The following is a 24,694-nucleotide window of genomic DNA, read 5'->3' on the forward strand; positions in this document are numbered from 1 at the left end:
CAAAGAGTTGGACGTGACTTAGTGACTGAGCATGCACCCACCCCCCTAGCTTCATGGAAACCGATGCTCTCTGCATTTTTTTACATTTTGCCTCTAACAGGTGCAAACCTCCTCATGGGCTAGGCCTGGCCCCAGGCATAGGGGTGGACCATCCACGCAGGTACACACCTTAGTGAACCTTGTAGCCACCAAGCCCCTGAAAGGCAGTGGCCAGGGCTGATTTGTTTATCACTGTAACTGATACTTAAGAGAATACCTAGAATGTATTAAGGGCTCAGTAAATATTTGTTGAATAAAGCAGTGAATATGATTATATTATTGTGATCTTGGCCAAGTCACATCATTGCTGGGGCTCAGATCTGTACAGTTAGATCTGTGCAGTCCCATCTGTAGGACCTGTACAATTGGAAAGTCACCCTGGATACCTGCCAAGTTCTTGTGTGTTTAGCAAACAAAAGTTAACAGGCAAGACTGCAAAGGAAAAGTAGAGTGTTTTCTTTTCCCTTCCTTTGCTTAAAGAATAATTCAACTTTTTTGGGCCACAGTGACTTTTTCAGAGCTTTGTTGCAATGCTTATATTCTAAATGAAGGTGTTGATTCTTTGTAGGTTAAACTCCCCTTATCAGGAGCCCCAGATAAAGAAGGGACCCTTGCATATTGAGTTATTAATTTAAAAACTAAGTGCTGGGTGATAAGGAACCTTGCTACAATTTTTATTTAGAGGACTAGATATCAACTTTAAACAACTATTCTCTATTTTTTCTTTTTTAGCATACTTTAAAAGATCTATTTTATTACATATTTTGTTATTATTACTTTAAAGTGTCCCAAGGTCACTGTGTCTAATTGAGTGTAAAGGTCTGATAAATCTTTGATGAATAATACAACAGCCACCCCAGCTTATACATATTTCAAAACCAGTTAAATCCCAAGAGCTGGCAGCAGGCAGAGGGTTGAATACACATTATGTCTCTCCACATTCTTACTCAATCCTCTTTCTTGAGGGAAAAAGCTTCTTTTTGTCATGATCAGCCAGAGGTGAGGAATGAAGGAGAGATGTATTTTCATTAAGAACAGAGGTTTTGTGTGAAATTTCTTCATCTGTCTGAACATCTGATAGGAGCAGGGCTTGGAAAATGATCTCAGATTGAATTGTGTATGCATTTTGATTTCGAATGATGCTGAGTTATACAAACATTTCCCTGAGTTATGGCAAATGTTCTACTGTAGAAAAAAGGATTCTTAAGACAATGTATTAATATGGATTGTCTGCTTTGGAAAACAGTAACCAGAGCCTGCATCCTGTGTGTTTCTTATTGAATACAGAGGGTTCATTTGCAATTAGGAAATTTTGTATGAATTTAAAGGATTTTTTTCCCATTAAAATTACATTGCATTGTTTCTAGCTCAAAATGCCTCGAACATAATGATAATATTTGGCACTTGGAAAGCTAACTTGTCATTATGATGTCTTCAGCCTTTTGTTTCAAGTAGAGGTGATTTTTATTGAAAGATTGACAAATTGAGAATATTTAAAAAAATATGATCTCTCTTTCACAGTGCTGTTTCTTTAAAATTGAGCAAGGCTTCCTGTCTGCTAAGAAAGTCCAGGCTGTCTGCTGTTTCACCCTGCTCCCAAGAGGAGTCTGGCTCTACCCACTCCTGCCCTCATTTGGCTGGTGCTAAACTGCGCTTGATCACATTTTCCCAGGGTTGAGAATCCAGCCTCTGTTGATGTCACCATTGACCCTGATCTGTAGGGGTGTTTGTGAATGGGAGGAAGTTATGAAATTGCACATGGCCTTCCCTTTTTCTCTGCTCAGCTTACTTCCCCACTGACGCCCTCCCCTCTCTTCTCAGAGTTTGTGAGGTGCTTCATGAAGATGTGATGGTGAGTGTGAAGACTGGGGTGTTTGTTGTTGTGGGAGGGTGTGTTGTGGATGGCAGAGGAGCTCTTCAATTCATTTTCCAAAGTTTGTCATGCTATTTGTTAGCTGTGGGCTTGGAGAAGTTATTAGCTGCTCTTAGCCTCAGTTTTGTCATCTGTCAAATGGGAATAAACACACATATTTCATGAAAGACTAGATGAGGTAATATATACAAAGTACTACCGTAGCTCTGGGCATATAGTTTCTCTTTCACATGTCTACTTATTTCTGTAATCTTGTATCTAAATTAGAAATGGAATCATCTATTTTCATTGCTCTGAGAAATTCCTTTTGTCAAAGATTGAAAACTAAGTGCTAGGGGATATAGAACTTGCTACAATTCTTATTTAGATAAAATAAATAAAAGGGTAGCCTGAGGAATATGATTAGCTGGCTCTATGGGGACTGGCCACTGGACCTGAGAGCCAGTGGGACTATATGCTAGGATGAACGCAGTCCAGCAGGAGGAGACAGATTTGAAAACGTCCATGTCCAGGTCACCATTATTTCGCTTATAAACTGCTCAAGCAACGTGGGGCTTGGAGAAACCTCCTCTTTATGAACGATTTCCACGTTTAATCTACTGTAAAACAGCAGGAAAGTTCTGCATTATGTTTTCTTTGCTGCTGTGAAGCAGAGCACAGTGTTGAATGGGAATAATTGTTCAGTTGCTAAGTCATGTCCGACTCTTTGTGACCCCATGAACTGTAGAAGCCTTCCCTGTCAAACTATCTCCCAGAGTTTGCTCACACTCATGTCCATTGAGTTGGTGATGCCATCCAACCATCTCATCCTCTGTCACCCCCTTCTCCTCCTGTCCTCAATCTTTCCCAGCATCAGGGTCTTTTCTAATGAGTTGGCTCTTCGCATCAGGTGGCCAAAGTATTGGAGCATCAGCTTCAGAATCAGTGTGAGTAAACCAAAGAAATAAGAGCAAGAAAATGCTGTCCTTATCAGTCTATAGGAAAAGTTGGGTTCCTGACGTCCCAGTGCTGCCACTGACTCTGCCAACCTCCACCTCCCCCTCACCTTTCTTTGCTGAAGGTTCTTGCTGAGCCTTGGAGAAAGTCCTTAAAGCGCTAGCACAGGAAGTAGGTTAGAGAACTAGCTGCCGCTGCTGCTACTGCTGCTAAGTCGCTTCAGTCATGTCCGACTAGCTCCTGGTCAAATGTTATGGCTGTGAAATAATTAATTGAAAGCACTTTGGAATTTCTTTTGATATTTTATGAAAAAATTATTACAAGGCAAGATTTCTTTCAAACATGACCAGTTAGATATAGCATTTACTTTTGTTTTTGGACCCATGTTGGTCATTACTTCATAGGACAAACTATCAGGGTACTGATCCCACATCTCCAAACTTACACCCACTGTGGGGGTAGCGTGGGCTGGAGATGAAGCTCAAGGCTTGTCTGTGCTGGTTGATTTGGTGTTTAAAGTAGTCAGGAGTTTTACTAGGCTCGATGGCTTAATGAGGGAAAATAGCTACTCGGTCTTGGTGGTGTGCTTGTTACCTTCTGAGACAAAGTTGTTTAGACAACAGTGTATTTTTGCAGATAATATGCAACAATGATAACCACCAGTTCAATGGCAAATATCATAACAGCTAATAGAGCTAGTTTGTGAGACACTCTGTGCTAAGTGTTGTGTAATCCATTTATAATAATCCTTTATAGTAATTCATTTGATTTTTCTAGTCACTCTATTTTTATCCCTATTTTACAGATGAGGAATCTTATGCTTGTGTTAGTCACTCAGTTGTGTTTGACTCTTGTGAATTCATGGACTGTAGCCTGCCAGGCTCTTCTGTCCATGGGATTCTCCAGGCAAGAATATTGAAGTGGGTTGCCATTCCCTTCTTAGGGTATCTTCCCAATCCAGGGATTGAATCCAGGTCTCCTTCATTGCAGGCAGATTCTTTACAGTCTGAGCCACCAGGGAAGCCCCCTTATGCTTGTAGAGACTAAGAAATAGCCAATGAAGGACAAAGATTTGAGTCTTTGCAGCTTGGGGTCAAGCTTATATTCTCTAACTACTACTTATGTTTCTAGCTGTTTGATATAAGTTGAGTCTTGAATTATTGTTTAGTCGCTCAGTTATGTATGACTCTTTGCGACCCCATGGACTGTAGTCTACCAAGCTCCTGTGACCATGAGATTCTCCAAGCAAGAATACTGGAGTGGGTTGCCATTTTCTTCTCCAGGAGATCTTCCCAACTCAAGGATTGAACCTGTATCTCCTGCATTGGCAGGTGGTTCTTTATCACTGAGGTACCAGGGAAGCTTGAGTCTTGAGTTATGTCTTCCCAAATTTGTTAGAATGCAGCTAATTTTTACTGCATATTCCCGATAATTTCCCAGTGTTCAACTCCCTGTAGACGAAAATGTTATTATGCGGAAGACTGGGTCAATACTGATTGTCGTCTCATTAGATGTGATGTAAAAATATTTTGTTTTAATCTGTAGTAAAAATTACATTTTTACATTATGATTCAATATATACATACATATGCATATAAAACACGGTACAATAGCTTTTAGTATGTGGGACATATTCTGATATTGTCTGTTCCTTTCCATTCCATTTTATTCGATTTGATTCTATTTTGTTCCTTTCATTCCATTCCATCCCACTGTTCTGTTTTACTAAAAACAAACCTCTTGAGATCACCTGGACTTCACTCTCATTAGCGGATCAGAGTCCAGGTTTTTTAAAAGCAGTCCCTTGGCTCAGTAGCTTTTCTATTCTTTAGAAATTCTCTGCACAGTGTTAATCATTTCAGCATCCTTCTAGAGGATTTTTCACATCATGAGGAATAGCCAAGGAGAAATCATGTTAGAGGACCCTGGAGAAAGAAGGTGGCCTTCTCTCTCTGAAAGAGGTCAAGGATCCTGCTTGCTCTGAAACACGGAGAACTCCAACCTTAGAAGCTGGGCCCAGCAGAGAACATCTCACATGGACAAAGTCCAGCCAGTGAAGAAGGCTTGAAAGCCTAACCAGCTTCGGGCAAGCCTTCTTCAGGAGTATTCAAAGAGGCAAGTGATCTTGGATTGGCAGTAATTCCTCGAACAGAAACACACCTCTCGCCCTTCGACAGCGCGTTAGGGAGACCCCTAGTGGCCGGTGAAGTTAGCGGAATGTGTTCTGTGGCTGAGAAACGGTTCCATGTTGACTTTCTGATGCTCCCAGTCGTGGACTGTGGCCACGAGCCAATCTGATGAAAGTGGGGGATGAAAGTGAAAGTGAGAGAGAAAAACGACAGGTAGGAGCAGTTTATTTTGATAATCTGAGACAGTAGTTGTTTTGCTTCTTTCGTATTTCCGTTTTTGGATGTAACTGATGGGAAAGGGCTTAATGCTAATAATAGATAGCATTTATCCAGTGTCAGCTCTAGGTATTTGCTCAGTGTCTTGTGTGGATAAATTCATTTAGTCCTTACCAAAACCTAGCGAGTTAAGTGATTACCTCTCCCCTTTTACCGACATGAACTTTGAGGTTAGAAAGGCCAAGTGCCCTTCCAAAGATGATACAGATAGCAAGTGGTGCTTTGGGATGGAATCAAGGCAGTGGGCTGAAATGCAGGACTCCCAGGTTTGATCCCTGGGTTGGGAGAAGGGAATGGCTACCCACTCCAGTATTCTTGTCTGGAGAATCCCATGGGCAGAGGAGCCTGGTGGACTATAGTCCATGGGGTGGCCAAGAGTCGGACACAGCTGAGTGACTAACACTTTCACTTTCACTTTCAAGGCACTGAGAGCCCAAACTTTGTGCAGTGAGCTACCATACCACAGTCTGGCCACTCAGCTTCTCTGCGCTGGTGCCTGGTTGTCAGTTTCAGGTGGAAGGGGCAGAGCTTGAGTGGGAGGTATCTGTGTGTAGTGATGTGCTCGCAGGTTGTTCTTTCAGTTCATGTGCTGAGCATCTTCCCTGTACTTGTCTCTGTAGGTTACTACTGTCTGCCTACTGAAACTTTCAGATGCTGGTTTCTGCAGATCTGCAGTGTCTTTGGAAGAGCTGAACCTTCAACTGCTTATGCTCAAGCGCTTGAAACTTAGTATTTTGATGCACTGCCCTGAGGACCAAGGAAGGTACTGGAGAACAGACATGGCATTCGGGATAACCAGGTCTCTGAGGACTATGCCTGGAGACTAGCGATGGGGAATGATCTATATAACTTGGCACAGCCCAGGGACAGAAGCAGTGGGTGACAAAGGATGAAAATCCATCAAGACCTTGAAGACAGTGGTGGCATCTTAAGTGGTGGAGTAGCTACAAGCTGAGCCCAGCCTTGGCCTGAGGGTCTGGAACTGGATTTTAGTTCCAAGGAGGCTTCAAGAAGCAGAAGAGCACCAGTGATAAAGGAGTCGAGCGTTATTCTAGCATCAAACCTCAGCCTATGGATCCCTAAATTCCCTTTGAAAAGTAAAGGAATTGGTTGAGTATTAGCCTGAACTGAGAGATGAGGACCATGTGGTTAGGTGTAGAAGCAAGAACTTTTGGGACAGTGGGCTGGATGGTTATTATGTTAGGAATGGAGACACAAATGGTTTTGCCCAAATAAGCTTTTCTGCTGGGTAAATTGTACTAGGAAGCAAGGTTAAATGTTAAAAATAAAAATGTTACAAAATAAAAATCCAGTTCTTCGTATTCTTTCTTTTTTTGGTGAAAGGAATAGAAATGTCCTGGCAGGGACTGGAAGATAATTGTATGTATGCGTGTGTATGTATGTGTGTGTGTGTGTGTGTGTGTGTGTGTGTGTAGGAGGTTCTGAAAAAGACTGAGGAAGACTTAAGAAACTTTTCTTTAAATGATAGCCTCCAAACCATTTGAGAGTAAGAATAATAACAACTCTGATTCAGTGATCATTAACTCTTCAGCATATTCAATGAATGCAGAAGATTCAATTATTTTAAGAGATTTTAAGTTATTTCAGCTGATTTGGCTCCATTGTATTTTATTTTGTAGCCTAGGGCAAATGACTATACAAAACCTGGTGATGGCTCTTGAAATAGAGAAGTAGATGGCTGTAAATTGGTGATGGATACTGGGCTGTTTGGCTCACCGTGAGAATGATACCAAGTGTACATTCCTCCTGCCTGGGGCAGGGGTAGGGAGGGGGGCGTGTGTTGCTCCCGCAGCCTGTTATTCAGAATCTTTGGGGTGGAGATCGTGATCAAATGTTCCTACTGAGAAGAAGATTCCACAGATAGCATCTTTCACTTGTTCCTTATTTTGATTTTTTCCCAGGAGATGGCCACACACAGAGAGAATCATATTTTTAATTCACAGAAGAACATTGCCGTCTGGATGAAGGATTACGTTCTGAAGGCTCAGTAAGTGAGTTTTATTTCCAACTTTGCTTGTGACTCTTTCTAAGATGCCTTTTCTTCATCTGTAAAATGGAACAATTAATCTCCACCTGTGTCACAGTAGTGTTACAAAAATCTGTTACAAAATGCTTGCAGTATACTTTCAGCTTCTTTTGGCGAAATAGGAAATGTTACTATTATGTGGGAAAGGTAAAGCTTAGCATTGACTGTAAATTTTCATAGCACTGGACCATGATAAGTGGTAATAAAATAGACAAAGTTAGATTATAATGTATGTTGACATAGATTCTCTGGCCAGTAAGATAGTCTCCCAAAAGGAAATTCCAAAAGTTAAGAACAAAACAAAAGTAAATACACACAGCATTTAAACATTCTTAAGTCTTCTTGGCTTGGTGTTAGAGAAGACTCTTGAGAGTCCCTTGGACTGCAAGGAGATCCAACCAGTCCATTCTGAAGGAGATCAGCCCTGGGATTTCTTTGGAAGGAATGATGTTAAAGCTGAAACTCCAATACTCTGGCCACCTCATGCGAAGAGTTGACTCATTGGAAAAGACTTTGATGCTGGGAGGGATTGGGGGCAGGAGGAAAAGGGGATGACAGAGGATGAGATGGCTGGATGGCATCACGGACTCAATGGACGTGAATCTGAGTGAACTCCGGGAGTTGGTGATGGACAGGGAGGCCTGGGGTGCTGCGATTCATGGGGTCGCGAAGAGTCGGACACGACTGAACGACTGAACTGAACTGAACTGAACTGAACTGAACTGAAGTCCTCCTGGCACCAACTAAAATCCTACGTCAGCATTTTCCAAACTGTGTTTATATTTTGTTATTTTTTTAAATCATTTATTTTGATACATTTCATGAGAAATTAAAAGGTATTTGATGAATGATATATTCAGGGGTCAAATAAGTTTAAGAAATGCTAGGTGAAACAGCTAGGTGAAGTGCTAGATCATACAGCTCTTTTTTTGTGCGTTGTGCTTCTCCAAGAGAAGGATGATTTGCAGCATTTCTGAACTACTTAATGCAGTTTGGAAAAAGTTATTATGGGCTGGAAACAAATTTAAATAAGCTTATGTTTAAAATGACTGCTCTGTTTCAGTTGCTGAAGCGTCCTTGGTAATACTAAGATAAATTATTTTGCTAGTTTGGTTTGCTTACTAAGTTAAGAGAATTTGAAAATTATACATTAACATCCTTTCTTGGATTTTACATTCCATTATCTACACTTACATGTAAGTATACTGATTATATAGCACACGATTCTGTTCTTATCTACATGGATATTCCACCTACATACATATGCATATGTGAACAAAGGACAATCCTTCAAGTTGTCTTCCGGTCTTTTTTCCTGCCTACATCTGAATTCATCCTTTTCCTCTCTATGTGCTTGTAAACTGTTAAGAATTGGAAAATAGGCGGTTTCAGAGGAAGAAGCAAAAGTATTATTAATGACTGCCTCGAAAGTCATACAGGTGATGGGGACTCACTGTGAGGTGTTAAAAGAATCACTTTTGTCTCCTTGAAATTAGAAGAAAAATTTTTTAAAAAGTCATAATGAAGACATTTCAACAAATAGTAATAAATATGTCAAGGAATGTCAAGGTCCTTAAATAGTCTGTTAATAGGTGTTGCCTGTGTCTAGCAAGGATTATGAAAGTTCTGGCTGGAGAATTGTTTTGGCTTGGTTGGTTAAAGTTACTATGACGTTTAAGAGCGACCCCTGGAGTCTAGAAAGGGAAGTATCACTGGCATAAATTTATTGTTTTAACTGGTGGCTCAGATGGTAAAGAAACTGCCCAAAATGCTGGAGACCCGGGTTCTATCCCTGGGTTGGGACGATCCCCTGGAGAAGGGAACAGCTACCTACTCCAGTATTCTTGCTTGGAGAATCCCATCAACAGAGGAGCCTGGTGGGCTAATTCCATAGGGCTGCAAAGACTCGGACACGACTGAGTGACTGACACTTTCACTTTCAACTTTTCTGTTAAAGAAATAAATCATTCTTTGGCCTTCTCTTTGCCAGAGACACAGTTTACAGGGGCTCTGTGGTACAGTCCCCAGTTAGCTGCTGCTTCTTGAGGTCTTATCTTTTCGTCTTTCCATCAAAGTGGTTCCGTTTGATGATTGTATTGCTTGACTCTCTTGGGCTGTGTAGTGATTGTTTTGAAGAGGATAAGAAAATCCTCCTTTTGAAGTGAACACTGCTTCTCTAAAGAGAAAGTTATAAGCATTTAAAATCTCTCTTGGGGAAGGAAATGGGAAGAAAAGATCTTTCTCTGGAGTTTCCTAACTTATCCTTGAGGAAGCAATGATGATACAAAGCATGGGAGGCATTCAGACATATCACTTCAAAAGCCATGTCTGAAGTCCTTATAAAGGGGAGACATTTTCTGCCTGTCAGTTTTGTGCCACTCCTGTCTTTTCATTTCAAGATGTGAGATGAGAAATGGTTTTCTGGAAAGTCAGTGTTGCTCAACCTACCTGGAGCTCTTAATGAAAAAAAAAAATCATGCTGTTTTTGGAAACATTTTGGACTTTTTATCCAAAGGAGATGAATAGTAAATCATTTCTCTCCAGATCCCCTGGAGAAGGGAATGGCAACCCACTCCAGTATTTTTGCCTGGAGAATCCCATGGACAGAGGAACCTGGCGGGCTACAGTTCATGGGGCTGCAAAGAGTTGGACACGACTGAGTGGCTAACACTTTCACTTTGTTCTTTCTCCAAGCATAATATGTATCTATTACATACATATATCCTATGTGTGTATAGGATATATACACATATATCTTATATATGAAGCCAAGCATCATATATCCTAAAAAGGATATGAAGGAAAAGGCAATCAAGGCTTTAACTTAAATGATTTTTATTATTGGTTTGGGATTCAGATCCTTATAATGGTTGCCCTTTACTCAGAGTACAATAGGAAAAGATGTATGGGGTCCTTGCCCGGGTCTGTCACTTATGGTCCGGTGACCTTGAGGAAATCAATGTGGGTAAAAATATCTGCCTAAATTGCATTACAGAATCCCCAGTTAAAAAAAATCAATGAGCTAAATCACAGGTACTTGGAATATGGTAAGGAACTAAAACACCATGGGGTTTTATTGTTGTTATGTTTTCAATACTTTGCATAGTGTGGAAATCAACTTGTTTTCTGATGTCTTTGGCAACAGCAGTTAAGTAGAATTCTGACAAAGGAGAATTTATACTTTTGGGAATGAGCATGCAGGCAGTCTGGAGCTGTGGCCCAGAATGAACTGCCTTTGTTGATGAAGGGAGAATTTGTATTTGGCAATGGGAAGAAGTCCTGGGGACTATAAGAATATTTTCAAGACCCTTCTGATCACTTGCTGGAAGGTGGCACCTGGTCTCCCGTGTGCAGATTGTTGGTATTAAGATTCATACCTGAGCGGCCATTGCTGATGGAGAACAGGTGTTTAAGATGAGTTTGACATGATGATGAAGTGGGGATGGTGGCCTTTGTGGTGTAAGAGGCTAACAGGTTGACAGTGGTTTGGGAAGCATGCTCTGGGAGAGCTTCTGTCTCCTGTTACTTCCCAAATACAGGACTGCAAGGGACTCTAAACCAGCTATACTTAAACAATTGTTCTTTCCATATTACAAAGCAGTTTTGGGCTCATAAGTGCAATTAATCATTGGAAGGGATCACCGCCTCAATGGACATTAACTTGGGCAAACTCTGGGAGATCATGAGGGACAGGGATGCCTGGCGTGCTGCAGTCCATGGGGTCACAAATAGTGGGACACGACTTGGCGACTGAACAACAGGGCAATTAAAGGGAAAGAGATTTAAAAAATAGCAACCAACAACAAGATTTCATTGTCTATACTAAATATCAGTGCTGCTTCCTAGCTGAGATACAGTTCTTAGCTGTTGGCTAAGCAGAACCTCAGATATGCAGATGACACCAACCTTATGGCAGAAAGTGAAGAGGAATTAAAAAGCCTCTTGATGAAAGTGAAAGACGAGAGTGAAAAAGTTGGCTTAAAGCTCAGCATTCAGAAAACGAAGATCATGGCATCCAGTCCCATCACTTCATGGGAAATAGATGGGGAAATAGTGGAAACAGTGTCAGACTTTATTTTTTTGGGCTTCAAAATCACTGCAGATGGTGACTGCAGCCATGAAATTAAAAGATGCTTACTCCTTGGAAGGAAAGTTATGACCAACCTAGATAGCATATTCAAAAGCAGAGACATTACTTTGCCGACTAAGGTCCGTCTAGTCAAGGCTATAGTTTTTCCTGTGGTCATGTATGGATGTGAGAGTTGGACTGTGAAGAAGGCTGAGCACTGAAGAATTGATGCTTTTGAACTGTGGTGTTGGAGAAGACTCTTGAGAGTCCCTTGGACTGCAAGGAAATCCAACCAGTCCATTCTGAAGGAGATCAGCCCTGGGATTTCTTTGGAAGAAATGATGCTAAAGCTGAAGCTCCAGTACTTTGGCCACCTCATGCGAAGAGTTGACTCATTAGAAAAGACGCTGATGCTGGGAGGGGTTGGGGGCAGGGGGAGCAGGGGATGACAGAGGATGAGATGGCTGGATGGCATCACCGACTCAATGGACGTGAGTCTGAGTGAACTCCAGGAGTTGGTGATGGACAGGGAGGCCTGGTGTGCTGCGATTCATGGGGTCGCGAAGAGTCGGACACGACTGAGCGACTGAACTGAACTGAACTTACTAAAGCAGGAATTCAATTCCATGAGAAATAAATTACACAGTAGCTAATCCCTTCCTTGCCTGGCAACACATTTTACAAAAGAACAAGTGTGAAGAGCTTGGCACAACCCCTGGTTCACATGAAGCAGCCAGTACCTGTGCATCAGCAATATTATCACTGTAGGTGTTCGCTGTCTTGATCAGTGCATGTAAGCCCAAGTAGAAAGGGCAGGGTGAGCTGGATTTAGGGACGACTAGCTCCAGCATATCAAACGTGTCTCTTATTTCTGTCTTTTTGCCTGGAAGCCTCACTCTCTTACCCGCTGCTTCTCTGCTCAGTTGGGGACATTGGTGGCAGGTAGCTCTGTCCTCCCACCTTTGGAGCTTGTGACCAAGAGATAAAGACACACTTCCCCACAGCTCAAACAAACAAACAAACAAACAAAACCCTCAGGGTAAGACCCTGATTGGTCTGCTGTAGCTCCTGTGCCCATATTTTAGACCAGTTACCAGTAAGGTAACTGCCATTACATTTGGTAAATTGTAAAGCATATGGAGACACATGGTATTATAATTATAAAGGTAATTATTTTATCTTTTTCATGTGAGCCTTTGATAGAAAGACTAGTCCCAGGTGATGCTAGTAGTAAAGAACCTGCCTGCCAATGCAGGAGACATAGGAGATGCGGGTTCGATCCCTGGGTTGGGAAGATCCTCTGCAGGAGGGCATGGCCACCCACTCCAATATTTTTGCCTGGAGAATCCCATGGACAGAGGAGCCTGGTGGGCTACAGTCCATAGGGTGGCAAAGAGTCAGACACGACTGAATAACACTTGCTACATTCCAAACAAATAATACAGACAATAAGTGATTTGGGGTAGTAAATGGTATCTTTAAATGTATTTATTTTTTAATTGGAGGACAATCGCTTTACAACATTGTGCTGGCTTCTGCCATACATCAACATGAATCAGCCATAAGTGTGCGTATGTGTGTAAGCGCAGGGTAGAGCCCCCGGTGCCTTTATAGCAGCTCCCCACTGACTATCTGTTTTATACATGGTGGTGTATGCATGTCAGGGCTGGTCTCGCAGTTTGTCCCACCTGGCCTTTCCCCTGCTGTGTCCAAAGTCTGTTCTCTATGTCTTCGTCTCTATTCCTGCCCTGCAAATAGGCTTATTAGTACTATTTTCCTAGATTCCATATATATGTATTATTGTTAAGTCGCTTAGTTGTGTCTGACTCTTTCCGACCTTATGGACTGCAGCACACCAGGCTTCCCTGTCCTTCACCATCTCCTGGAGTTTTGCTCAAACTCATGTCCATTGAGTCAGTGATGCCATCCAACCATCTCGTCCTCTGTGGCCCCTTCTCCTCCTGCCTTCAATCTTTCCCAGCATCAAGGGCTTTTCTAATGTGTCTAATGCATATATGTGTTAATACACAAAATTTGTTTTTTCTCTTTTTTGACTTACTTTACTTTATATAACTGGCTCTAAGTTTATCCACCTCACTAGAACGTCTAGTCAAGGCTATGGTTTTTCCAGTAGTCATGTATGGATGTGAGAGTTGGACTGTGAAGAAGGCTGAGCACCGAAGAATTGATGCTTTTGGAACTGTGGTGTTGGAGAAGACTCTTGAGAGTCCCTTGGACTACAAGGAGATCCAACCAGTTCATTCTGAAGGAGATCAACCCGGGGATTTCTTTGGAAGGAATGATGCTAAAGCTGAAACTCCAGTACTTTGGCCACCTCATGCGAAGAGTTGACTCATTGGAAAAGACTGTGATGCTGGGAGGGATTAGGGGCAGGAGGAGAAGGGGACGACCAAGGATGAGATGGCTGGATGGCATCACTGACTCAATGGATGTGAGTCTGAGTGAATTCTGGGAGTTGGTGATGGAGAGGGAGGCCTGGCATGCTGCGATTCATGGGGTCACAAAGAGTCGGACACGACTGAGTGACTGAACTGAACTGAACTGAACTGAGAACTGACTCAGATGTGGTCCATTTTATAGCTGAGTAATATTCCATTGTGTACATGTACCACAGCTTCTTTATCCATTTATCTGTCAATGGACATCTAGGTTGCTTCCGTGTCCTAGCTATTGTCAATTGTGCTGCTATAAACATTGGGGTACATATGTCTTTTTCAATTATGATTTTCTTAGGGTATATGCCCAGTAGTGGGATTGGTAATAATGAGTGGTGCTGAGTATCTTTTCATGTGTTTAGGTCTTGCATTCTACAAATGGTAGTTTTATTCCTAGAGTTTAAAGAAATCTCCATACTGTTTTCCATAGTGGCTGTTCAATTTAAATTTCCACCAACAGTGCAAGAGAGTTCCTTTTTCTTCACACCCTCTCCAGGAGCTCAATACCAGAAAAACAAACAACCCGATCAAAAATTGCAAGACCTAAATGGACATTTCTTCAAAGAAGACATACAAATGGCCAAAACAGACATGAAAAGATGCTCAGCGTCACTCATTATTAGATAAATGCAAATCAAAACTACAAAGATGTATCATCTCATGTTGATCAGAATGGCCATCATCAAAATATCTAGTTAATGGTATTTTTTAAATGTGGCTGAAAGAAAATCCAGATTTGAAGCCCATGAACTGAGGCAAACCTCAGTAGACAGTCACTTAGTGTGTGGGGTAGTGTTTGAGTCATCTTGGATAAACACCATGCCTGATGCAGAAGAGACCCTAGTCTGTGTTGGGAAGTGACTTGGATCCCAACTCCGCTAACTTACAACCTGGATGTGGACAAGTCATGCCCTGCCTGTGCCACAGTTCACTCACCTTACTCTCCCTGCTGTGTTGTCTATGGAGGGGAAGGGGAGGTATCTGAAACTTGAGAAAGCTGGGAGAAGAAGTCCCAGCACCCCGGACTGGATGTCTTCACTCAGGAGGGGGAGACGGCTGTGTACTGGTTCACAAGCTCCCGGAAAGTCATTCTGTAGCCCTCCAGGGAGAAACACACTATTTAGGACTGTGCTTTGGAAGCAAAGTGTGGCCTGTTTGAGTGTAATGTCCCTGGTGATGGGCTTCCCAGGAGGTGCTGGCAGTAAAGAATCCACCTGCCAATGCAGGCAACGTAAGAGATGCAGGTTTGAAGTGAAAGTTGCTCAGTTGTGTCTGACTCTGCGACCCCGTGGACTATGGAGTCCATGGAATTCTCCAAGCCAGAATACTGGAGTGGGTAGCCGTTGCCTTGTCCAGGGGATCTTCCCAACCCAGGGATTTAACCCAGGTCTCCTGCATTGCGGGTCTCCCACATTGCAGGCAGATTTTTTTTTACCAGCTGAGCCACAACATCTTTGTAATTACAGGGCCAACTCCAAGGGGCATTTGAGGGTCCTGGAGACAAAGGAGGCTGGGGTGAACTCAGTTTTCAACTCAAGCCATCACAAGTCAGCTGCCAGTGCGCCATACTCCTCCAGACTTAGTAAAGCATTTCGCTGCAGAGTTGGCCCACCAAAAATTTCTGGGAGATTCCAACTGGTTCATAATTTGTATATGTGACTATAACTAAGAACACTACATGCTCTCCTATTACATTCTGTTCCCCAGGCTCCTGCAGGTCCAGTTTCCTTATTTGTCACATTGTTGAAGCTGCAACACCCACCTCTTTTTACTTCCTGAGATCCTGTCCTCATAGAGTCCATGGGAGTTTTCAGTCATGACTCTGTGTGTGTGTGGTATGTGTGTGTGTGTGTGTTAGTCGTTCAGTCATGTCTGACTCTTTGTGACCCCATGGACTGCAGCCCACCAGGCTTCTCTGTCCATGGGATTCTCCAGGCAAGAATACTGGAGTTGCCATGCCCTTCTCCAGGGGACCTTCCCGACCCAGGGATGGAACCCATGTCTTCCACTTTGCAGGCAGATTCTTTACCATCTGAGCCAGCAGGGAAGCCCTTGTGGGCATGATCAGTGACAGAAAACAGACTCACCACATCTTTTACTTTCCTGACACTCAGTGGGAAGGCAGCTAGAGAAAGGAAAGCTTTCTCTTGGTGAACTGGAGCCCTTAGGTGGCACTTCCAGCACCGTGGACCTTAGCCTCCTGCCGTGTTCCACTATCGGGGCCACAAAGACTCTGCAGCAGTCTCTCCTGGCATGCTCTGAAAGTGAAGGAACCCGGAGGTCCTGACTCTCATGTTTCTGTTGAAGCTCAGTCTAATTTCTGACATTTCTATTCCCTGTTAGGCAGTCTTTTTATCTTTCTGCCCCCTCTGTTGTTGTCTCAGAAAAGGTGATTGCATTTCTGACTTGTTCTTGTGGGGCTGGGGAGGCAAGCGGTCTCTGTGTGCTCAGTCATATCTGACTCCTTATGACCCCACGGACTGCAGCCCACCAGGCTCCTCTGTCCATGGGATTTCCCAGGCAAGAATACTGGAGTGGGTTGCCATTTCCTTATCCAGGGGATCTTCCTGACCCAAGAATCGAATTTGCGTCTTGTATCTTCCCTGCTTACTTGTTCCCATCCCCCCTGCTTCTCCATCCATTTGCCCTTTTGTTTTCTCTCTAACACAATTGTGCTCACGCCCCCTCGGTCTAGCTTATCCTTCACTGTCCATAATGACTGTTTCTTTGTTGCAAATACCCTCTGTCCTGCCCATCTGACAAAACTCCAGCTCTGGAGAAACCCAGCCATCTACCCTCTCGAGGCCCACTCCTGAAGGTCTAGGCTTTGTTGGACACAACCCAGCAAATGCCAACGCTATGGATTCACAATAATCCCCAAACCTTCAGGCTTGTGGGATCTTAGTTCCCCAACCAGGGATTGAACCTGGGTCTGCAGCTCTGAAAGTGCAAGTCTTAAACACTGGACCTCCAGGGGCTTCCCCACGACAACCCTGCTTAGTTGGTTTCTCCCACTGCGTGGCAAGCTTAGTACTACTCTTCCTAGTAAGCTCCATCCATCTTTCCTCAAGGACTGCTTCTTCCCTCTTTTCCATTCTCCTTAAAACCAGCTCTCCCTCGGTCTCAAGAGATAACCTTGTCTCCCGTGTGAAACGGAAGTCAGAAGCTCTCAGATGGAAACTCCCGCGTGTTCCCTGTGCGTGTCTGACGCGGCGGCCTGTGATGCAGGCTCTTCACAAGCTATCATGCGGGACACACTCCTCCTCTTATCCAGGGTACCTGTGCCATGTGTGCTTGGAATCCCATTCCTTCTCACCTTTTCCATCTATCCTGAATCTATTCGATCGATACTGATATATGTTATCATATTTCCCGCCAGGGGTGATCACAGTGACTGCAAAACAAAGACCAAACCACCACCATGACCCTCCTTTGACCAGAGGCCCTCTCCTCTTTCTGTATTTTCATAGCCACTCGCTCTGCCTGCCCATGGCCTGTGTATTTCCTCTCTCTGTCTTTTTATCCCACTCCGGCCTGACTCTGTTCTCAAAATTCCATTATATCTGGACCTATTAAGGTTACTTGCATGTGTTAAATTCAGTGGCTCATTTTCATTCTCATTTTACTTAATTTGCAGCAATGTTCAGCATTCCTTTATTTTTACTTTTTTTTGGCCAAGCCACATGGCATGGGGGATCTTAATTCCCCAACCAGGAATCAAATCCATGTCCCCTGCACTGGAAGCTCAGAGTCCTAACCACTGGACCTCGGGGAAGTCTCAGCATTCCTTTATTGAAATTCCTTCTTCTCTGGATCCCCCTGGCACCTCGCACTCTTGGTTTCTTCCCATCCATAGCTCCACTTTCCCAGTCTCCTTGGACCACTGGCCTTGAGATGCAAGCCTTCTTCTCTTCCTCTGCACTTTCCTTGGGCAATCTCAGTCCTTCCATGACCTTAATTACTGTTCATCTGTGCCCGGGACTCCAGCTCTGAGCTCTCTTTTGAGCTGTAGACATTTAGATACAACTGCATGCTGGAGAAGGCAATGGCAATCCACTCCAGTACTCTTGCCTGGAAAATCCCATGGGTGGAGGAGCCTGGTAGGCTGAAGTCCTTGGGGTCGTGAAGAGTCAGACATGACTGAGCAACTTCACTTTCACCTTTCACTTTCATGCGTTGGAGAAGGAAGTGGTAACCCACTCCAGTGTTCTTGCCTGGAGAATCCCAGGGATGGGGGAACCTGGTGGGCTGCCGTCTATGGGGTCGCACAGAGTGGGATATGACTGAAGCGACTTAGCAGCAGCAGCAGCAGCATTCTAGACACATCTGCTTCAGTGGCTACAGAATTTCAAACTTGAGTCATCTAAAATGGAGTTCTTGATCTTTTCCCAGGCTCTTTCCCAGCCAGTCAGCTCTTCCTCTGTTATACTCCGTTTAGTGGCAGTTGTGTGTCCTGTTGCCTAGGCCACAGTGAATTGATTTTCAAGTTTGTCAATTCTACTTCAAAAGTGCACATTAAATCTCCACACCCTAGCACTGACTGACCTCAGCCCTTGATAGAGTTTATTGCAATAGCTTCTTAATAGTCTCCGCAGTCCACTTTTATAGTTCTGATTCATTCATTACACTGTAGCCAGAATAATATTTTAAAGGTGAAATTTGATCAAGTCAAAACGTTTCCTGTTGCATTTAGGATAAACTACGAAGTAAATAACGCAGCCAGTAAGACTCTGCCTGGTTTGGTTCCTGCCAACTCTTGCCAGTCCTCCCTTTGCCTAGGATATTCCAGCCGTTGAGACCTCCTTCCAGCTCTCAGAATGCTGCAGGCTCTCTCCAGTCCCAGGTGCCCCCCACGTGCTGTTCCTTCTCCCTGGAACTCTCCCTTACTCTTTGCCTGGCTAATTCCTGCACATGCTTCGGGTCTCAAAAGTTAATTTCCTGAAGTATAAAAATTCTTTTGTATATTCTGTACTTTCCCATCATAGCACTTATTATGGTTTTTTAAATCTGTCTCCCTACTAGATGATGCGCGCTCGAAGGCAAGGACTAGTCTATCTTCCCACCCCTGTATCAACCCACTGCAGGACTCTTGCCTAGAAAATTCCATGGATGGAGGAGCCTGGTGGGCTACAGTCCATGGGGTCACAAAGAGTCGGACACGACTGAGACAGAGTTGAAATGAGCCCAATAGTATATTCTAAGTCAATAAATGGTTCATTAAAAAACCCTGGACCAATAGGAGGTGATTTTGTCAAGATGTGTTTATTCATTAATTCAACAAATACCTAGGTGTTTAGGAAGCCAAAGGAAGAACTTACTCTCTTCAACTTTCCTTTGACTTGCTCTTATCTTAATATTCCTTAGCAAGTTTCATCCACCTCGTCAGGGCCCCAGTTCCTAGCAGTGACCACATGTGGCATATTTGCCTGGCTCACTGGATGTATCAGTTTTCAGGAAAGTATTTTCTTCTCTGTGTCTGACACTGCTCTGTTCTTAAATGTCTTGACTGTTCCTATCTCTGTAACAACATGAATTCATCTGCAAAAGATGAAATCAAATAAGTGTATAGGGTCACTTATATCATTTGTGTGTTTTTATTCCTTGCAAATTGAGCTTTAATATTCTCTTCAGCCAAGAAATAATTAAGAAGAAAGATGCACACCCTGTGTATGCTAAGAAAGTAAAATGATGTGATAGTAATTTTTGACTATACTAAAATGTGACAAGCCTACAATTAAAAGAAAACCAAATACATATTCAGATAGGAAACTTACGATAAGGGTATCAGAATTTGAGTCTACCATTTTTCAAATGTTTAATTTTACCTTGAGGTCACAAGAAAGTTTCATGTTGGGAGAGAAACAGTAAGACCCACTTGTCCTGATTTTGTCATAATACTAGAGGTTTCATCAGTTGAACCCCCAAAGCCTCTCCTGACTTCATTAGCCACTTTTTGTTCTCTTATGTCAAAAACTCAGAGAAGAAATTTATGCCAGTGTGTCATTCTAGGTTATACCCCTGACGTGGAATAATAAGAATTCATCTGAAAAAGATGAAATCAAGTATGTTTAGAGGGTCACATATCATTTGTGTGTTTTTTAAACAAGCATTTGTTAGACACCAAATGTGTGCTAGACTCTCAGACTTTTTCTTACTTAATTCTCACAATAACCTCTTATAGTAGGTTAAATTAGTCCTAATTTAAAGGTGAGAAAATCAAGATTCAGGAAACTGCTCCAAAACACAGAGATAAAAATGCTTTCTTTTTGTCCTGGTATGATATTTGCATTTTTCAAAATCATGAATTCATGTTAAAAAATGATCATAGCCAAACATTGAATTATGCCTGGTAATTCTTCCAGAGGACTTAAATGTGCATTTTTAAGGGATTCTGTTTTACTAGAGTAGGATGCTAGTGTCCCAGAGACCCTGCAGATTGTCCAGAATTTAGCTGTATGCTGTGTTTGGGCAAGCTGGTGGGGGTGTGAAATAAATGAACTTGATTCACTCTGAACCAAGTCAGGCAGAAATATGGTACCACCCTTCTAGACAGACATCTGTTCAAATATAAATTTCCTGTTTATTGAGGCTTCTGCTCTATTGAAGTAAAGGTCTCAATACAGCTGAACAAGTCAATCATTATAAACCTTGTTAGTGTGACAGCCCCCTGTGTATTGTTTAACTGGAAATGAAACACAAATACACCAAAGCCCTGCAGGATCTGCTTCACGGTGCATAAATCGTCAGTGCACCATGTCACTTGACATTTGATGGCAGTCTACCACATGGCAGAGCAGACTTCATCCTTGGAGGGCTATGCAGATGAATCCAGGCCTGAACAATAAGGTGGAAGGATGCAGCCTGTCCCTTGCTCCCCTCCCCCCAGATCCTTCCCAGAAAGCAATCCCTGGGGTAATTTCTTAGTGGCAACTGGTAAATTATCCAAATACAAATGCCCAGTGTTCAGTCAGTTCCACATGCAGATCTGGCTTTAGAGGTCCTAAATAGGATTGAAATGTTCTTCCTGCTTTCCATGTTCCAAGCAGTATTATTGCTTTTGCAGCAAAACCTTCTCAGACCCTTATTAAGCCGTCTTAATGGCTTTCCTCAGCTTGTTTTCTTTTATTCAAACCTCAGAGGTGAGGGATAATCTGCTCTTAGTTAGACTGAGATAAAGACACTCATCTCACCCCCAGTGGCTCCCTGTCCCCTGATTTATGACACGTCTATGCTGTAGAGAAAGCCTATAGTTTGGAAAGGACTAAATCAGTCTGCTGGTGCTGTTGATCATAGGTATGGACTGAGGTTAAACGATTTTAGCACCAGCCATATTTTCTCTGTTTGGGGTTTAAATGGGTAGGACATATCTCTCTCCAGCTCTAGAAGGAAGATTTGTTCATAAATTGTTAAAATGGAGACTGGAAGTCTCAAGGTATCATCCATTCTAGCTGCTAGTCCTGGGCAGATTAAATCATTCACAACAAGCAATTGGCTGTTGGAATCAGCCCTTGCGGGTTATGGCCAATGCATGTCAGGGCTGCCCCTGAAGGCAGGGCTCAGGTGTAGGGAGGCTGGGACAAGCCAGTGCAGGTCCGTTAGCAGTTCACGGGAGGAGCAAGCTGGCTGAATTCTGGAAAGGTTGGTCCCCAGGAGAGTACACAAATGGGTATGCCAAGCCTTGGGAGCAGAGCTGCAGAGGCTGGAGAGAGAAGAAAGATTGTGGAGGGTCTACTCCTTATAAAGCCACTGTCTACCTTGTTAGTTCTTTTAGGAGAATCTGGGGCTAGTGGTAAAGAATCTGCCTGTCAGTGCAGGAGATGCAAGAAATTCAGGTTCCATCCCTGGGTCCAGAAGATCCCCTGGAGAAGGATATGGCAACCCACTTGAATATTCTTGCCTGAAAAATTCTATGGATAGAGGAACCTGGTGGGCTACAGTCCATGGAGCCGCAGAGTTGGACATGGCTGAGCTACCAAAGCACAGGGGAGCTGTGAGCCTCTTGAAGGGCTGAACGTGTGTGACAGTCTCCTTTATGTTCAGGGACTTTCTTGGAAACCTTTAATAATCTTTTATCCCTTGTCAAATATAACCACCCCTTTAATCATTCAATACCTCATTTTTGAGAAAAAGAGGAATGTATTGAATTTTATAGCCCAATTTATTCCTATTCTTCTCTAAGAAAATATCAATGTAACTTTTGATAAAACATGGAAAAGTATATGCCATAGAACTATTTGATATATTTTGAAACCTATTCTTATGACAAGCTCTTGAAATACCCACGCAATGCATGAGAACTTCTTGAACCATTTTAAGTTAGATGTACCTTCTGAGTTAAAGGCAGCGAACTCTATCTCTTGTTGATGAAGAGAGAAAACAGTCTCTCTTTGGAAGGTGAATGATTTTTGTCCTGGAGAACATTTTGTTCCTTAGGAAAGCTGTTGATTTCTCAGAAGAAGCAGTTTATTTTCTCATCTCAGGGTGAAGAAATTGAAAGTTTTTTTTTTTTTTTTTTTTGTGATTCAGGAACAGGTGTATTTAAAAACTAGTTTTCTACAGGAACATATATATGCTCTATGAAGTTACATAATGTCAAGATGGTCTATGGATTTGATAATCTTTTCATTGCTTCTGGGACCAGAGAATGTGTTGTTTTTAAGTGTAGACTGCTTTGCCTTAAAGAGAATGAAGAGCAAAACTTTAGGCTTTCTGTTTTGGAACTAGAGCAAGACACTCCAGTTGTGGTTATCATTAGTTTACAAGTCTTACCTCAGTGTTACCCCATTAATTCTTTCTGAGAGGCAGCATAGCTTACCATTCCCAACTATGTAATTTTCTGGCGTTTTCCTTACAGATGGTCTAGGACATTGACATGGGAACTCAGGCAGCCATCACTGTGTTTCTGGCAGTTTGAGGACAGAAAAGAAAAAGAAAACATGGTTTCTGCCCTTAAGAATATTCACGATCCTTTGGTTAAGACTCCATGCTTCTACTGCAGGGGACATGTGTTCTGTGCATGCTGTGAGGCACAACCAATAGATAAAATAAAATAGTAACTTAAAAAATAATAATAACAACAGACCCACAGAGATGTTATGGGGAGGGAGGTGGGAGGGGGGTTCATGTTTGGGAACACATGTAAGAATTAAAGATTTTAAAATTAAAAAAAAAATAAAATAAAAAAAATCTAAAAAAAAAATAATAACAACAGAAAATTAATCTAAAAAAGAATATTCACCTCTAGCTAGAAAGGCTTGTGAAGGACACTGAAGACAAATGTACAAAGACAGTGTCAGTTCAGTTCAGTTCAGTTCAGCCGCTCAGTCATGTCCGACTCTTTGCGACCCCATGAATCGCAGCACGCCAGGCTTCCCTGTCCATCACCAACTGCTGGAGTTCACTCAGACTCGCGCCCGTCGAGTCGGTGATGCCATCCAGCCATCTCATCCTCTGTCGTCCCCTTCTCCTCCTGCCCCCAGTCCCTCGCAGCATCAGAGTCTTTTCCAATGAGTCAACTCTCTGCATGAGGTGGCCAAAGTACTGGAGTTTCAGCTTTAGCATCATTCCTTCTAAAGAAATCCCAGGGTTGATCTCCTTCAGAATGGACTGGTTGGAAGTGTACATTCTATGAAAGTGTTAGTCACTCAGTGGTGTCTGACTGTTTGCGACCCCATGGACTGTAGCCTGCCAGGCTCCTCTGTTCATGGGATTTCCCAGGCAAGAATACTGGAGTGGGTTGTCATTTCCTTTTCCAGGGGAACTTCCCGACCCAGGGATCAAACCCAGGTCTCTTGCATTGCAGGCAGATTCTTTAATGTCTGAGCCATGTCTGTCTTATTTGTACATTCTATAGGCTGTATTACTATTTCTGTTTTATGGATTAGGAAGCTGAAGCTCAGAGAGGTCATGTGACCTTTCCACGTTCACCCAGCAATTAAATGATGGACTTGAGATTGGATTCCAGCAGAGTCTCTCTCCCATGCCCACCACTGTATCTCCATGGGGAGCAACTGTGTCTGTCTCCTTCACTGCCTTTCCGCAGCACCTTGCACAACGTTTGACACAGGAGTTAAGTCAAGGATGACTTACTGATTGGCTGGCCAGTGCTGAAGCACACAGAGGAGTTATCGTGTTCTAAAACTGTAACCTTGGCATTTAGAAAACTAAATTTGTTTTATTTCAAGCAGCCTTTACATGATTGGGTACAAGACAGTTTTTTCCTCTGTAGGGCACAATGGTTATGCTTTCTCTTCTACCTTCTTCATCTGCCCCTGCCTTTAGCAAACTGGGAGGCTCTGACTTGGGGAGGGCAGTCCTTGGGTGGTACTGGTGGTGCACATTCTCCCCTCCTCCTAGCTCTGTGGACCTCTCCCAGTGCCTAGTCGGGAGCTTGGCTGCAGCTGGGGTCGGGGAGGCCCTCTCTGGCTGTCTGACCTCAGAGGCTCAGGCAGCAGAGGGAGAGCAGAAGGGCCCTCTGCTCTGAGCCGGAGAGCTTGCTCTGCTTGTGGCTTCCTAAGTGCAGGCTGGGAAATGCGACTTATTATCCTTCATTAGAAGATCACTCTAATTTACAGGCCTTAGAATGAAGTTATGTGCGTGATGCACTTTTGAACTCATTACTGAGTATATTAAATCATACTGAAAGGCTGTTCCTGCAGCAGGTGTACTGGTGACTGGGAGCTCAGATAGGGCCTTGGGTATGAAATGTCAGTCTGGCAACATTATTCCCTCTTCTTCTATCTTCTATTGTCACATTCCTTCCACAGTTTGGGACATCTGTTCATATTTGTTTATTGAGCCTCTGGGGCTCACTTATCCAAAATCATGCTTAACTTCATGAAATTGCCATTTTAAGGGCAGCTTTTTTTC

The sequence above is a fragment of the Budorcas taxicolor genome, chromosome 22 (assembly GCF_023091745.1).
Source record: "Budorcas taxicolor isolate Tak-1 chromosome 22, Takin1.1, whole genome shotgun sequence".
In the NCBI taxonomy this organism is placed as follows: Eukaryota; Metazoa; Chordata; class Mammalia; order Artiodactyla; family Bovidae; genus Budorcas; species Budorcas taxicolor.